We start from the raw sequence: 13,641 nt of genomic DNA on the forward strand, positions 1-13,641 counted from the left end.
TGACCTTGATGTCTAATAGTGTTTGCCTTCATAAAGTGTCCAGTGGCTTTATATGAAAGAATAATGATCCCAGCTCCAATATCCAGACTTAAAACTTAATCCAGTACAGATTTTCTCAATATGACATACAATGTGGTTTAATTGCCTTATTAACTCCTCAATACGTCAGCTTTAGTCACAATCCTATAAATCACAAACAAAAAGATATTAATTGGAACAAATTAAATATGTTGAATTGTTCTTTAAGCATTTAAGTTACCAAAACTGTTTAGCCTGTGCACAAATTTCACTGAGTGTAAATCATGTGCTTGTTATGCTTATTAGACCATATCTTCTTCTGTATTACACAGATACTGTGCATATTTACTGAAAATTGTCATTGGCAGAGATACAGAGAGACAGAAACTATTTTGTATTATATAGAGCTCAGAGTTGCAGAAAAACACAGAAAGGACACAGGAATTGGTTTCAGTGGAAAGCCAGGAGAGTCAACAGTGGAATCTCCTGGGATAGAATCCATCAGTATTTCCTACTTGATTGAAAAGTTATCTTCAAAGGAAGCAAGCAGATATAAAACTTTTTCAGATACCTTCAGACATTACAATTGAGGAAAATAGAATAATTCTGTGAAGAGGCTGCTTTCGGTTAACCAACGTTTCTGGGTTTTCTGATTATCTGATTGGACTCTAAAATGGGTTATCCATCCACACTTGACAGAGGCAGCTCACCAATGACCAAACACCACTCTTAGTGCTTTCAGGGAAGTAACATAAGCATTTGTTATTGTCCTCACCCTATCAGCGATGAAAGCTTCAAATGAAAGGTGGTTGCAGTGCACAAAAAGGGTCCAAACATGACTTCACAGGGTCGCTTCAGCAGAGAGATCGTGTGATCTTTTGGCTGTTGAAAGTCACCCTGAAAAAGCAAAAGAACTGGCTTACAGACTGCTGTCGACAGATTTACTGGTTATTAACTTATAATGATAATACTTTGATTGTATTTGCACCGCATAATTCAGCTTGAACGGATGACCTTCTGTGATGCTTGGAAAAACACCAACTGTACAGCCAATGCTTAATAAAGGTATTAAAATTACATATATATACGGACTTGCCTGAATTCCCTAAACTGAATTATCCACCCCTCAAAAAATAGTCTGAAATGAAGGCTGTCAATACTTTTCACTACAACTACATCAATACCTACATTTGATTTAAAACCTGGTTTACGATGAGATATTAAACAATTCATATACTGTTCTTTATGACTTATCAGTGGAGTATCCTGTCTATGTTTGAACCAAGGTTTTTTTTATCATCGTTGAGCTCTCTGTTAAGTGTTCTCACACGATCAATCTCAGCTAGGGTCAGGTGAGGGACATTAAAGACTGCCCCTATTGTATCCATTGACATTCATTAATTGTGTCTGGACATAAGTAAAGTCTAATGGTGAGAACTGTATTTAAACAGGGTGTGTCCGCTCTTCCTCCACCGGATGACAGAAACCAAAATCCCAATCGTGTTAACCATTGTGTTCTCTTCTGCTTTACTCTTAAATAAAGCTTTGGAACTATTGTGATCATGAAAAAGATCCATAATGTTTAGAGAGATTCAGAGAAATGCTGATTTTAGTGGCTTTTACTGTTGATATAAATGATTCTCTATTGCCTTAAGACTAGGAAGTTTGACCCACAAGTCACAGACACACAAAAGCCTGTAGAATATGTGTTTTGCCTTCATAGGAGGCTAGGTCAGTCAGTCTCAGTCAACCTCCTGTTACTTAGGTCATTTAGGCCACCTTGATAGCTGCAATTGTCTTTTAGTATATTTTGAATGCTACACATTTCCTCTCCCTTTTTAAAATGTAATTTCTTAAAAAAAAAAAGCTGCTGGCAAAGAACAGGAAATATATTTTTCTGTCTTGTTTAATATTATTAAGTACTCTTGACCGACAACTAAAAAAAAAGACACTGGGCATCACTTTGTTTATTTGGGAGCCATGTCAACTGGAACGAGTGCAGAGTCGAGCACTGAAATGTAGTGGTCTCTGAAGCCAAACCATCACGTCGGCGTCTATATTTGCCACATCTACAGAAACTCCAGGCAAGAAGAATATGCAGTTATTTACATCTCGTCTTTGAAGGTTCCTCATGCTTTGAAGCAGTGGCTTTGTTAGGGCTTTCACTTCTAGTCTAGTCGATTTTGTTTTCTGCGTCTGACAAGTCATTTCATCCCACGTGTTTCCAATCTATCCATTTCTCACACATCCCTTTTTAACAATACTAGATTGATGGCGTAAAGTGCGGGAAAGCAAAGTGAAATCACGTTAAAGTTGAGGTATAATAATGATACAAACAATATTAGCAAACCAAAGTAGTTGCAATAAAGTCATAGGAAACTATCTGAAAACTGAGCTCAGTCCAGCCAAGTACAGCTGAGAGAGACATTGTCCCCTTTCCCCACAAAGTCAAAGCTGTGTTTCATTGTGAATATTGCTGGTCTCACAGTGCCCAAACACGCAATCAGAAACATTTGCTTTTCTTTGGATGTGTTCTTCTGGTATTATTTTGGCCTATGGTATCATATCCAGTGGTTGAGAGCTGAGCAAGACACCAACTTGATGAATTCCAAAACATGAACACACAGTCCTGCCATCATAAAACCAGCACCCCCGAAAAGTAGCAGTGGGGTTTAGTTGTCCCGCAGTGTGAAGATGCTGTCAGGCCTTGCTTCCTGAGGTATGAGATAGGGATGTGTTTTTATTTTATTGTGTTAGCTCTCTGTGGAGGCTGTTTATTCTAACGTGACAGAGCTCTGTAGACAGAAGCAGACACAGTTACAGAAATGCCTGACTTCATCCACAGCAGAATTTCTTTGACTGGCTGATTAGAAGAAGTGAAAATGCTCAGCCACGCTCTCGAAATGCAAAGCGGTTCTGAGGTTCTTCCAACTGCCAAAGCAGAGTTTAGTATTTGGATAAAGATTTAATAAAATACAAACTAAGCTATGTTTTGTCCATGTTAAGACTTCAAATCCTAATTTATCAAATTACTATGTTAAATATCATTTGCTACTGACCAGGGACATCAGCCAACTTGACAGTGTGTTTTTGGGTTCTGCACAGACTGAGACAGTTTGAGATGTCCATAGTAATTTATCTCGAGTAGGAGGAACATTTTTTCGTATTCTACGGAGTTGGTCAATGAATGTTGTGCAATTTAAAAAAAATTAACCCCTTAATTGCTGCTTTCCTTCCAGCCCTATAATTTTGGCGTTGACTGAAATTATGTTTATACCATTTCTACCAGGAAAACATAATCAAATAAGAATTTTGATTGCACATTTTCCAGTCTGATGAAGAACTTACCGCATATAAACCTAGATAACCTAATAAATAAATGCAAGGAAGGGAAAATTCTACATAATTCTTGGGTTTAAAATGTTTAATTTGGCTCAGTTTAACAAGACAAAAATGTCAATTATAAATGTGACTAGACTCAGCGAAAAGTATGCCAAAACAATTGATATTCAAAATGTAAATTTAACATACATATATTTTTCAATGCAAAGATTAAATGCTGAACCACAAAAATATATATAGCTGTACAGTTCATTTTCATATAAAGTATCTTTAACAATTATTCCAGAAGGGCTACATTTCCTTTTTGCTTATAATGCTTTATATGGAATTTCTGCTACTCATTCATATTTATGTTAAAATATCCATATCAACTAAACATGTGCAGTGACAAAGCAACCAAAAAAAGCACAGTGGTCCAAAAAATGTTTGGGCCCAGGGCAGTGTCCTGTTCAGTTAGCTGATATGTTTGCATATTAAAGATACATTGTAGCCATGGTGATCTTAAATCTCCAAACCATTTCAGCCATTTCCTTTCAAACATTCCCCTTCCCTGTTAGTAGGCTTTGACTGCCACACTTATCAGAGACAGGTAGATCTGAGATGCAAGCTGCCCCTCTTAACTGGCAAACATTCCAATCAGAGGTCATGTGAACTTGGCCTTTGGTTGTGAAAGGGCAACTATGTTAATCCAAGAGGAATTTTGGGATTAAATGATGAAAGGCCATCATCTGCTCCCATCATACAGACCACACCTTGTCCAGAGATGTGAGGAATATGGGCAGTGACAACATCTCCTATGTGCTTCTTCATAAACACAACCAAACTTTTCAAACAATTCCTCCCGAGGTTATGGATGTACACCGCAGATGTGATAGTTCTTCTCCATTGGAAATGTTCAGTCAATTTCAATGAGTCTATGTCTAGGTGTTTTGGAAGGTTTGTATACAGGATGGAATTATTCATTACAAGTCAAACCTCCACACTCGTTTTGATCTAAGAAAAGAAGTGACAGGTTTTGACCTGAATAGAGCATAAGAATTATGACCGATAACATGTTGTAATAGTTTTATGTAGTTAGTCTTGACTCGCTTGACTCACTGACAGCAAGGGCAATTGGTCACTTCCCAATTCACAAATGCAGATAATTCCAGAGATTGTTCTTAGATCTTGAAGTGAGGACTCAGTGTTTTTCTACTTGAAGCACTTTTTTACACTCTCAGCTTTATCATGTTGACACATAATCAAGATGGTGGATGTAATTTCTACACAGTGTGAAGAAGCTATAAAATGTATGAATTACATTTTCTTTTATTAATCTTACTAATCTGCAATTTCCCTCAAGGAACTACACAATCATTTTATTTGATCTATAATTGATAACATTGTCTTGTGAATAACTGAATTAAAATGTCAGTAAAGTATACATATAATATTTATATTTGGACCATTCAGCCTAAATCAATGGCGTTTGTACAGTTTTCCTTTCTATGTAGCATATCAATAATCTGTGTATTGTTGTGTGTAAATGCTAATCAGTTGTGTGCTTTGGGTTTTAAATATGTAATACAGAGATCATATGGCACCATAATGCTTTTGAGACAGGACTGTTTAAAAATGTAAGGCTTAACAAAGTTCCTTTGTGCAATTCAACAGTTATTCACTCCATTTGTAGATTTCCAGTCAGCGATCACTCTTTAAATAGTTTTTCTATGAATGTCATTCCAACAAGCAGGACACTGCAAGCAGGGCAGAGCAATTTCCATGTAATAAAAACCAAATTACACAAACTACACAATTACAGAATGCACTATTAAATCTCGCTTGTACATCTAAAATAAAACAGATGTTAATGAATGGATAAAAAAAAACATCTGGAAATGTATTAACAATTGCAACAATATGACAATATAGAAAAATTAAAATTCAAAATGACTCACTGGCAGAGGTATAAAAGACTTTGTTCATTGGTTGTCCTCTGATGAGAGTTTTTTGGTATTAAAGATGCAGTAAATATTATTCTGCTATTGTTCTGTCGCAATATCAAATAACTGTTAACACAATAGACTGACTTTTGGGTTTTAGTTATTGTTTGAGACGCCTTCTTTCCATTGAAAGCGAGTAAAACCAGTTTCAATAGCAACAGACAACAATACTAGGACAAGGTTTGGTGTATACTTTTCAAGTTCTCAAGTGAAGATCTTTAAGTATTTCAAATTGTGCGCTTGTTTGTAATTTTCCTGTTGTATAATTTCCTAAGAAATAATTCATACACAAACAAGCCATTCAGCACATTGGAGCACTTAATCGATTTTATTGTAGCACAGCATCAAGCCGAATTCAAAATAATGCAATGGTGTCAGTCTTCAAAATCTCTCTTGGCTATTGAACCAAAACATGATTACTTCACTGTGAAAAATATGCTCTAAACAAGATTGTTTTTGACTTCATGTTCTGCTTCCGCAACTTATTTATTTTGATATATCAACTGGTGTCATTATTATTTGCCTATAAAACTTTAAAAACGTAAAATCTTCACTTTTTTTGTATTGCCCCCCAAAATTAAGTGCTTTAAATCTGTCACTATAACTCATATACTTGAATCCTGTGATAAATCTGGTGGCTGAAGTTTCTGTATTCTTTATTCTGATGTGTAGAACTGTCTGTAATATTTAACATGCAGTTTACCTAGGGTATTATAGAATTTCTGAATACCCCCTCTAAACATATTCTATGTTCCTATGTTCTTCTATCAGAGATTTGTATTGTTCTTGTTGCTTTTTCTAGACATTATTATGTGACAAATTAAAGCCTTGTTTTGTTCCTTGTTTGTTTTTACAGCAAAACTCACTCAGTGATTGTGTGTTTGTGTGTGTTGCTGAATTAATATGCTGTGTATAAGTATTGCTGTAGTATAATGTACTGGCTGCTAACCCTGTTTCTGAAGAGACATGATTCTGAATATTTTAAAGATCTCTTGTGAATCACTTTGAATATCTTTGAAATTGTTACTATGATTGAATTAATTAAGTAGTTGGATAAAACAAAAACTAGAAGAGACCAGGATTGGCCTGTCTTGATCCTGATCATTAATGTAATCAATTAATAAATAAATAAAACTCGTCAGCTAGTACTGTTCTTCTGCCTTTTAAAATGTGTATTATTATTATTATTATTATTATTATTATTATTATTATTATTATTATTATTATTATTTTATTTAGGCAAAATACATTTTTTGTTTCAATAAAACTATTCTTAACTCAATTACTGAACACAAATTCTTGAAACAAACCATCTCTTTGACACTGACTTGATCTCAGTGGTCTAAAACAGCCAAGCAAGACTCTGTCCTCTGCCCTTAAGCAGCAAGAATGAAAAGTATTTTGCTGTGGACTATGGTTTTCACACAGTTAATTTCCCCATAAGAAATTGAATTGTCTTCTGTGTAAGTACCAGAATCTTATTTTGGCAGGGTAGTAGAAGCCTTAAAGATATTACATTTGTAAGTTGCAGCAATACACTTTTCTGCCGCTTTCGACTATTAAGCAAGCTGGCAATGAGATATTTTATTAGTTTATCAGAAGCTGTTTTTGAATAATAACTAAATGATGTTTAAAGCAGAAATTCCAACAGGGAATCACAAAACTCCTGTAGTCAGGGGTACAGGAAGTCAGAAATGGAATAACAAGAAAGTGATTCTGGTGATACTGCTGAGGTGTCTTGACCCACTTTGCAGTGTTTTTCTTACAGTGTTGTCTTATTTTTCATTCTTAGAGTGATCAGGGATTCCAATCTGACATTTGATGACCTCTTTTCCGAATATTTGTAAAATGGGTAAGGTCAGATAGTGTTTGATATTATTATTATTATTATTATTATTATTATTATTATTATTATTATTATTATTATTATTATGTATTGACAGACACCCTTATCCAGGTCAACTTACAAAACATAAGAGCAATACAAAGTGCAAACATACAGTTTGATTTCATTTCCTTTTTTGGGAATCATCAAAATTGGTTTAATTTACATACTGTATTTACCAAACATACTGTACAAAAACAGAGGACAATTGTATAAGCCATAAATAGGGCTCTGCATTTTGTGACTTTGTTTTCAATTGTAATTCAACTTCTATCCCCTAGATGTCCCTGTAGCCTCTCCAATTATAGAAATCAAATTCACAATTAAGAAATAAACTCATTATGCTTTGCCTAATAAAAAAAAAAGAATTATGATGAGTATAAATTCATTTATGCATTGAAAGAAACATTGAGAGACATAAACATGTTGCACAAGTTTTTTCATTAAATGGATGCATGCTTCTTTTACTTAACTAATAAGCACTAAAAGTGTACCAAGTTCACGATCCTGAACATATTCTAACATAAATTCTTAGAATGCTTTAAAAAACATATATTATCCCTCCTCCTTGCCTTCTCTGCATAGCATTTACCACCTTTAATTTTTATAATATTTTAAATGCACATCTTTATACCTCGCAACTGCCAACTGGACATGTTCGTGGAAGTGACAGTGGGGATTGTATTTGTATAGTTTTTAATTGATAAAACAACTTTACACTCTATGTCTTCCATGTTGTGGCTTAAACTGTGTACCCCAGATAAAATAATATGTACGTGACCTGGAATTTTGCTAATGGCAAACAGGGAAGTGCTCATTTTAAGACTTATTTTTAGTAACACCAGGAGATATTGCTACTAGTGGTGTCAAATGAACACTTTTCAACCCTCATCTTCAGATTAAATACACCTGTCTCTGTAAGGTCCTACAGTTGGGTAATGCATTCTGGGATGAAGTTGTGGAAAGGCAAGAGGTCAATGACAACTCTGAGAGACCTACAGTGTTCCATGGCTGAGATGGGAGAAACTGTCCATGTGTCAGCAATAGCTCAGGTACTCCACAAATCTGACCTATATGGAAGAGTGGCAAGAAGGAAGTAATTTCTGAAGAAAGACTATGTTAAATTCCACTTGGAATTTGCAAAAAGATGTGACAAAAGATTCTGTGGTCTGATGAAAAAAGGACCAATTTCAATTATATAAATATATATTATATGTAAGTTTAATGTGAAATAGTTTTGAAAAAACTATGCATCACGGTTTCTTCATATCATCCAATTAAAAATTGGAATAATAACACCCACATAGTAAAAGTGTTGAATTATTAGTGAGAAAATGTTCCTGTATTAATGTAGAGGATGATGTAGAAAAAAGAAACATATATACAAAGACATGACCCTCTGTGAGAATTAATATATTTTTAATACCTCTCAGGAAATGCATTGAGGGCCATTCATAATTTAGTTCCAGATCTTGCAAAGAAAATAAATAACTGAATAACTGGTTTCATTTATTCAAGGTGCGGCCAGCTGTTTGCAGTTGACCACAAGGATCAATCATGCATAGAGCTCTCTGTACCTAGTTGTTTGCTCTTCAGGTCAACAATCCATTCACTGTTCTTCGTAAAACAATTGTTACACAATGTGCAGCAAGCATATGTTTACAGTAAATTGTGCTTCAGACAACCCTGTGTTCCTTAGAGGCACACTGAGGGGAAATTTACTCATAGCCTTTTTGTTCCAGAATGTCATAAGCCTCTATTTTAAAATGAACAAATAAAAGACGCTTCAAATAGGCAACAGTTCACTAAATAATTCCACAGAACCCACATGAGATGTAAAGTAGAATGGGTGGGCCTTTGCTGGCTTCAGTTCTGGCCCTGCTGTGCCCATGGTCATAGCTGGGGACAAACAGGAGGCAAAACAGTTAAGGGGATGGAAGACTAACAGGGTTCCATTTGTCCCATGGTTCCACAGCGATTACCAATAAGTAGGTACTGGGGAGGCAATTGGGGAACTAGCATAGGATGAGATCAGTCTGCCAGGTATAATCCAACCAGACCACATTTCTGCTGACTCATTTCACTTGGATAAAAAAGGTTTATTTTTATGAAAGATGAGGAATAACATTTAAATATTAAATGCAGGGTAGAAACTAGTACACAGAACGTAAGAAGAACATAAGAAAGTTTACAATCGAGAGGAGGCCATTCGACCCATCGTGCTCGTTTGATGTCCATTAATAACTAAGTGATCCAAGGATCCTATCCAGTCTATTATTAAATGTTGCCAAATTGTTGCTTCAACCACATCGCTGGGGAGTTTGTTCAGATTGTGACGCCTTCTCTGTGTGAAGAAGTGTCTCCTGTTTTCTGTCTTGAATGCCTTGAAGCCCAATCTCCATTTGTGTCCCCGGGTGCGTGTGTCCCTGATGATCTGGAAAAGCTCCTCTGGTTTGATGTGGTCGATGCCTTTCATGATTTTGAAGACTTGGATCAAGTCCCCACGTAGTCTCCTCTGTTCCAGGGTGAAAAGGTTCAGGTCCTCAGTCTCTCAGTAGGACATTCCCTTCAGACCTGGAATAAGTCTGGTTGCTCTCCTCTGAACTGCCTCTAGAGCAGCGATATCTTTCTTGAAGTGTGGAGCCCAGAACTGTCCACAGTATCCAGATGAGGTCTAACTAGTGCATTGTACAGTCTGGACATTACTGCCCTTGTTTTAAGGGAACAAACAAGAGTACAGAGTACAGAGTACAGACAAGCTTTGAAAAGATCTCTTCCAGACTGAACCAAAGCAAAGTTAATTAAAACCATTTTACTGATGCATATTACTTTAAGGGGCCAATATAAATTGAGCTGGCATAAAATTATATTACCCACATATTAGTGTTCCCACTAGTTTCAATATATATATATATATATATATATATATATATATATATATATATATATATATATATATATATGTATATACAGTATTGTTCAATTATTAATGAGGAAACCATCATGTATGTAATCATGTATATACGATCATTTCCTGACTGTTTGAGTGTGTTATGTATAGTTATATACACAGCCTACTGTAAGGTATTGTACTTGATTGCAGTGTTATACTGAGGCATATGTCTATTTATTTTGTAATGGTAATAAATGTTTCCTATCATTATCAATAAAAAGCTTTCCCCGCCAAGACCTTTTCAAGATGTGGCTGTTCTTCAAGGGGAAGTGACATGGAAGCTAGACATGTTCAAAAAGGTCCATTTCCAAAGCTGTCACAACTAATAAGCAATACTAAGATGATGGACAAAAGCCGCAAACACACAAAAAACATCTTGGCCAAACCGTAGTACATCTTAGTTTTCAGAAGAAAACTGAGGTATAGTAGGGTTGGACAGAGAATGGCTTGTTTGGCCCAAATTGTGCAAACAAGAAAAAATGCATATGTAGCGGCTATAGCATTTGAAACATAACCAAACCGCTTCCAGAAAATGCCGTCAGACATCCAGTAATCTTCTTTAAGAGAGACAAAAAATGTTTCCTAATTGATGAGTTATTAGTATTAACCAGGAAACCTACAGATGCGGCAGGCACACCGGACACAGGGGATGGACCCTCAAACTCTACCCCCTATAAGTTAAAGCAATAACAGACTCACTACCGGGAATCCTAAATCCTAAACAGAAGGACATAATTGTGCAATTTCGACAGATCATTTAGAGGGTTTGGAAAGTCTATCCTATTGTGTTTTATTTCTTTGTTTTAATCAAAGGACAGCTTGATCATTTCCATGCAGAGCCAAGCTGCAGGATGGGGCATTAATCACTTACATAAATATAATGACAAGGACTAAGAAAGAATTCCAATCATGTTAGTTTTTGCACATGTAAGTAATGGGAGGCGGGAGGGGCGAAGGCGCGAGGGGGATTTGCTTCTCTGAAATTGTGGAGCCCTCTCCTTATGTACTTAACCAGGGTAAAGATGCCATTGCGTTTGATGGACACATTAGTTATGGGACACTGGGTAACACAGAAGGAATAAAGACCTACAGTTGGGAGAGGAAAACATTACCACAGTGCTAACACAAAGATGGAGCCAGTTTTAACGTGTTCCAAACGGCAAAGGCACAGAATAAATGAGTACCTAGACTTAACAGATGGAAATGACTTTAGATCCTTTAGTTTCCACCTCAAAACCTAATGTTTTTCACATTACATATACACATAACAGTGAGAGGATTGACAGTGGGGAAAATGAAGCATTGTATATCTAGGTTGCTGACATTGTTTGAAAAAGTACAGTATATTCACCATCAAGAACACCATGGTAGATCAAGCTTTAAAATCAATTTGTTTAAACTCCATGAAAATAAACAGTACTTTTGCATTATTGCTGCAGGCACTGTCTTCTCGCAGTTTATGTTTTCTGTGGCAGCTGTGTCAAATGCTACTGTCTTCGTTTATATCATTAATGCATTCAATGTATTTGAATAATGAAATGTTTTTGATGTTTAACATTGAGACGGTGTTATGTGTGTGTCATTTCAGGGCCTTCTGGCTTGATTTAGGCACACCTAATGTACACACATTGTGAAATATGTAGACTCATTTTTTTCAGTCCACAGCCTTGGCTTCTAAGAGATCTATCATTTCATACCTATTTTTTTCCCTGTGGTACACTCAGCTGCCAGTAATGTTGCCTATATAGTTAGATGTGTGTGTGTGTATATTTATATATATATATATATATATATATATATATATATATATATATATATACTGTTTAGTCATTTATAGGAATTGCATTACCATTTCCAGACTTTGCATCAGATGCATAAGCAAACAATATGTAATAGGATTATTACTTTACTTTACACATTGGACTTTCATTGTGTAGGGAGTGGCAGTAGAACAAGCATTACTCTGATAATGACATTTCTTGTTATTCAATTCAAAAAGTCATCAGTCATTTTGCTTTGTTTTGTTACAACAATAAGGACAGTTTTACTCCTTTACTTGCAATTTATTTGTATATTTAAAAAAAAAAAAAACATGTGTTTTGGTTTAATTATGTTGAGGAACTTTGACTTGCATGTTTGAAATACTCCCGGAGGCGTTACGATGTTCCCAGTCTGTGTCCAGTCCCAAGGTTTGGCACAGGGCTGCTTCGTAAAACAAGTCGGCTTTGTAGTGTCTCTGAGAGATTCCCTCTACTTGGCCTCAAGCACAAAGAGTGTTTAGTTTACTAAATTGCACTCTTACTGCTTTCTTGAGAAACTATTTTTCCCTCTCCAGTTTTTCGAGAGGAACCCACTCCAAGGTGAACTTAAGTTTTTTCTTTCCACAACCAATCCACAGAATTATGGGTAGTTTGAAAAAACAAAGCATATAGACTGCATGTTATAAAACATGAAGTGCTTCTGGTACTTGTGCCTTCAAAGTTATCTAATTTGAAGTTCTGTCTTACTCATGTGCTTTAGAGCAGACACAGGCTACCCAACCACAAAATGGCTTACATATGTCGGGTGTTGTGTTCTTTTTTTGAGCAGGTACTGTAGTTCGGATTAAATATTTGACAGTGGTTTTCTTCCAGCAACATTGTCGGAAGTGTAGCAGGTGAAAATATTTAAAAAAAATAGTTCCGTTGTAGCAAATATAAGTGAAGCATGCCACATCCATCTGAAGACAGGAAAATATAATCTCAAGAAGAGTAAGATACACTTACCTAAAGGATTATTAGGAACACCATACTAATACTGTTTGACCCCCTTTCGCCTTCAGAACTGCCTTAATTCTACGTGGCATTGATTCAACAAGGTGCTGAAAGCATTCTTTAGAAATGTTGGCCCATATTGATAGGATAGCATCTTGCAGTTGATGGAGATTTGTGGGATGCACATCCAGGGCACGAAGCTCCCGTTCCACCACATCCCAAAGATGCTCTATTGGGTTGTGATCTGGTGACTGTGGGGGCCAGTTTAGTACAGTGAACTCATTGTCATGTTCAAGAAACCAATTTGAAATGATTCGACCTTTGTGACATGGTGCATTATCCTGCTGGAAGTAGCCATCAGAGGATGGGTACATGGTGGTCATAAAGGGATGGACATGGTCAGAAACAATGCTCAGGTAGGCCGTGGCATTTAAACGATGCCCAATTGGCACTAAGGGGCCTAAAGTGTGCCAAGAAAACATCCTCCACACCATTACACCACCACCACCAGCCTGCACAGTGGTAACAAGGCATGATGGATCCATGTTCTCATTCTGTTTATGCCGAATTCTGACTCTACCATCTGAATGTCTCAACAGAAATCGAGACTCATCAGACCAGGCAACATTTTTCCAGTTTTCAACTGTCCAATTTTGGTGAGCTTGTGCAAATTGTAGCCTCTTTTTCCTATTTGTAGTGGAGATGAGT

Source organism: Amia ocellicauda, chromosome 15, assembly GCF_036373705.1.
Source record: "Amia ocellicauda isolate fAmiCal2 chromosome 15, fAmiCal2.hap1, whole genome shotgun sequence".
Classification (NCBI taxonomy): Eukaryota; Metazoa; Chordata; class Actinopteri; order Amiiformes; family Amiidae; genus Amia; species Amia ocellicauda.